The following is a 4,789-nucleotide window of genomic DNA, read 5'->3' as shown; positions in this document are numbered from 1 at the left end:
GCCGCGTGTGCCAGCCTTCTTTACTTCGCCGCCGCGTCTCTTCCTCTGCGCTTCGTGGGGTGGGAGGGAGAGAGGGCCCTCGGGGAGGGGGTGCAGCTCCCCCAGGTTGGCGGCCCCACCTTCACAGTTCCTCTGCCTGCCCGTACCCCTCTGAGCAGATTTCCTCTCTGGACTTCTGTCTTCTCTCCGCTTTCCACCTCCCCTCCCCCAGCAATGCCTTGGAGTCTATGAGAGCCCGTGGGGGTGCTCCTCTCTCCAGGCCCCTGCCACACTGCACCAGACACTTCCCTGGCTGGGGAAGGCTTCCTGGAGGAGGAAGGCAGGGCTTGGATAAACTCTGTGGTCTTGTGTTCCAAAGGGTTCTGGACAGTTTCCTGGGGAGGACCTGGGAGCTGGAAGAAGGGAAGCCACCTGCATAAAAAGCCCCCCGCAGTGATGTGTAGGTAGAGGTCACTGCCCAGTGGCCGGGGTAAAAATCTATGGTCCAGCCAGATGTGTTCCATCCCTGTATCTCCAGGCATCCTCAGAGCACCCGCCATCCTTCCCCCAGATCTGTGAGGGCTTCTCATCTTGTGAGAACAAGACTCCTGGGTTCTGGCCATCCCCTTCTGCCTCCCTCTGGACTGCTCACCCAGGGTGCTCACTGCTCGCTCTTGTTGGCTGGTGGGTAAAGGAGGTCCAGGAGAAGGGGAAGGAGGGGCTATGGGGCTGTGACCTGACTAGGGGTGGGACCTGACTGAGGTAGGCATGGTGCTCGCCACTGCCACCTTGTGGCAGATGTGAGCAGTGCCGCCACCCCAGGCCCTGCCTCACTACTCCTGAGCTCCCTACCCTCTGCTGGGCAGATGGATAGGCTGACATTTATCCATCCATGTGCAAGCTCTAGGAAACAAAAACTCCCTCCATCCTCCTCTCCACGGCCTTGATGGGTCTTCGCAAGAGAGTCACCTTGCTTTGGGGCTGCCCAGTTGCAGAGGACACCAGGTGGAGACCAGCAGGTTTCTCAGCCACCTGCTGCCTCAGCCTGGACCACGGCATTTGGTGCGCAGTTCTGCAGGTGCGGGGGTGGGAGAGGGGGGCACAAGCCCTCTCCACCTCTGTTTCTGCAGACTCTTCATAGGCCCTCCTTCCCTACCCACCCCCAGTCTCCCATAATCCACCAGTTCCCTCAGCTGACCCATCCCTGGCTCTGGTGCGCTGTTGGAGGCAGTGTGTCTATAACAGTTCCTCCCCCTGACTGCCTCTTCCAGTGGTGGCGCCCAGGAGTCCAAAGGGATCAGGATGGGGTGGGTAAGGGTGGAGAGAACAGAGTGCAGGGAAAGGGCTTCAGGCCAACCACACAGCTCATGGGACCTACTCGTATTGGGGCCACAGTGTGGGCGACAATTCAACTCTTTAACGTGCCCAGAGCACTGATTCAGGTGTGTGTGTGTGGTGTGTGTGCACTCACACGTGCATAAGGAGCAGATGTGGGTTATGACTTGGGGTGTTTTCATCTCATCTCCTGGGCTCTTTGAGTTTTAAATGGGTGGCCCTGTCTGGCACTTATGATTTGTTTGGCCAGTATGGCAATTAAAAAAAAAAAAAACTTTTAAAATAAATGCCTCAGGCACTCTCCATTTTGCCACAGATTCCACCACTCCCTATTACCCGTTTGCTACCTTTTCACACATGCCTGTCTGACAGCATCTGAATTCATAACCTGTGCCTGAGGGGAAAGAAGCCTTGCTTGAGCAGAATGGGGAACCACTAGCCAGTGATCTCCAAAGTCCTGGCGTCTTGGAAGGGGGTAGTCATCAGACGGCCACCAACCCTGGCTTGTTCGGTTATGGACGCTCTGACGCTATGTATCAATCCCCCTTCACCAGGCTCGTCCCATTCCCAAAAAAGGGTGGTTTCATTTCAGTTTCATTTTAAAGTTAGGTCTAAAGTATCAGACCATAGAGCCTTGACACAGCAGAGTGGACGGCAAAGCTGAAAAGAACTTGGCTGGCTTTTCTGATGGTTGGGGTCTCTTCAGCCCGCAACCCTACAGCCTGTCCAGACATGCTTTGCAATCATCCTCTTGCCCCCTTGTTTTAGGCAGAAGCACTTTTATCTGCCAGGCACTACTCTGTTGTGTGAGAAGCATGTCCCCTCTTTCTTGGCCCCCAGTCCCCCCTGGGAAGCCACTCACCCCGCTAGGCTGGGCTTCCCGTGGAGCTGGCTCTCCAAGGCAGCTGGTGTCTTGGGCTTTTCTGTCCCCAGCCACTCACCTCGGTTCTCCTATATGGCCCCCTTGTGGGGCTGGGTGTTGTGCTGGCCTGGGCTCTCTCTGTCCTGTCCCACCTGTGAGACTCTCCCCAGCCCAGGTATCCCTGCAGGGACTAAGGAGAGGGCTGAGGTGGTCTCGGTTCCCTGCACCCCCTGCCCCGGGCAGGGAGAGCTCTGGGAGCTGAGGAGGGCCTTGAACTCTGCTGAGACCGGGACCCCGCCCCTTCCTGAGTGGACTCCCCATTTACAAGGTTGTGGTCTGTGTGTGTTAGGCCGACAAGGGGAAGATGCATCCCTATCCAGCCCGGCGTCCCCTTTTTCCCAGCCCCCACTCCACGCAGAAGCCCCAGAGAGAGGGCCTGGCTCTGGTTTGGGGCCTCCAGGACTTGCCTGGGCTCCACCCCCAGATCAGCTCCAGAGGAACCCCCTCCAGGTCTGGGCCACCTTGCAGCAGACCCTGAACTTCTGGTCAGGGTCTCATGCCTCTGCTGTCCTCGGGCAGAAAGCATCAGCCGGGCCCTCCGTTCCATTCCGTCCCACTGCGGTCCAAGGATGCAGGTTCTTGGGCCTCAGGTCAGAACTCCCCAGCCCCAGTCAGAGCACATGCGGCCGCCCAGCCTGTGAGCCCTGTGGTCCCACGCTGCTGTGATGAGGGGACCTGCCTGTGGGGATGGGATTCAGGGCAGGAGATAGGAACAGGATCAAATAGGGGAGAGGGGGACAGAGGACACAGCCTGGGAGGCCTGGAGGAGAGAGAGGTGTGGGATTTGGGAGGAAGGGGCCAGGACAGGGCTGGTGGGGAAAAACCGGGGCTAAGCTCTGCTTACCGGAAAGGCTGCACCTTGGCCTCCGACAGCCAGGGGCGCAGAAGGGCTCCCTGGGTAAACACTGCAGCCCCTCCCCACTTGCTCTCCCCTCAGGGCCTGGCCCCAGCCTCTAGGACAGCCTGGTGACCTCTGGCATCCACGCCCCGAGCCACAGGGATGTGGAGTGGAGGTGAGTGACTTCTGCAGTTAGTCGTAGGAGGCGAGGAGGCTTCTGCTGTGACCTCCTGATGACTTGATCTTGGGGAAGCCGGACACCACGCTGTGTGGACACTCTAGCAGCCCAACAGAAGGCCCACGTGGAGGGAGCTGAGGCCTCAGCCGTGAGCGGGCCACGTGGAAGTGGGTTCTGCGGCCTTCGGTGAGCCTTCTGATGACTGCAGGCCTGGCTGACATCAGCTGCCACCTCATGAGCGGCCCTGAACCGGAACTGCCTAGCCAGGTGGGCCTGGATTCCTGGCCCAAGGGAGACGTAGTGAATGGTCTTGCTGTTTTAAGCCACTGAGTTTGGGGGCAACTCATTACGCAGCAGTCAGTAGCTAATACAGGCCCTGGCTTCTCTGCTACAGGAATTGCCCTCTTGGAGGGGCTGGGAAGGGTGGCCTTGCTGCTCTTCTTCCTGCCTGAGCCCTTCGCCTTTCTCCGCATCCTCACCTTCCTGACCCCGGCAGAGCCCTCCCTGACCCTGGCCTTGCCCCCTCTGTCTGTCCTCAGCCTCACACGCCCACTCCCTGGTGACCAGCGTGCTTGGCTTCCTGCAGGTTTAGCTGCTCAGGGAAGTAACAAGGGCTGATTGGACCTGATGGGTGAAAAGCTAGTTAAGCACCCATCGGAAGACAGTGAGGCCGGCACGAGCAGGTCATGTGGGGCTGGGGCGGGCTTGCCCGCAGCCCTCATTCCAGCACTCTCTGTGTCCTGCCTGCCCAGCGGCCAGCACGGACACGTCTCTTGCTCCTGTCGTCTGGAGGGGCCTTCCGTCACGGACACGTCTGGGAGGCAAGCACAGAACTGCCAGGTGATGCCACGCAGCGAGAGAGGAGAGGCTCGACCGCTGGGGTCCCACTGCAGGATCAGTGCCCAACCCCCACTGTTGTTGTAAGAATCCGGCCCAAACTCCAGATACAGCTGCTTTCTGAGGCTTCCTGTGCCCATAGCTTCTCACCCAAGGACCTGGCCCTAAGGTCAAGCTGCCACAATCCACGGTTCCCAGCAGTGGACAAGCCCCTCGCGGGACACTCAGACGCCAGCCCAGGAGGAAGAGCAGGTAGGTGGTCCAGCCTCAGCAGTGTAGTTGGGTCTGAGTCTGTTGTCCGGAGGAGGAGGGTGGGGGTGGGGACAGAGGCGGCCAGGGCAGGCCAGCGGGGCAGAGGAGAAACGGCCCTCACCAGCTGCAGGGTTTTCCTCTGGATTAATTCGAAGGCTTTCCCCCTTTTGCTGCTGTAGCGCTTTTTACGTAGGTAGTCAGACTGTTGGAAAGACTGCTATTATATTTCTCCAATCGTCACTCCGTTTGCTTTTTCTTCTCTTGTCTTCCTTCACTTGGTAACTGGAGGTGGTGGGCCCCCTTCTTCCCCCTCGTCTCCCTCCCAGCTTGAAAGGAAGTCTAACCTTTCTCACGAAGTAGCAGCATTGATATAGATTTTTGACAGATACCATTTATTAGGCTATGAGTGTTCTTCTCTTCCAGGGTCACTGCTTTTTAAAAATTAAGA

This window comes from Sus scrofa, chromosome 5 (genome assembly GCF_000003025.6).
Source record: "Sus scrofa isolate TJ Tabasco breed Duroc chromosome 5, Sscrofa11.1, whole genome shotgun sequence".
Lineage (NCBI taxonomy): Eukaryota > Metazoa > Chordata > Mammalia > Artiodactyla > Suidae > Sus > Sus scrofa.
The sequence above is the reverse complement of the archived record's forward strand: the minus strand, read 5'-3'. Positions refer to the sequence as shown.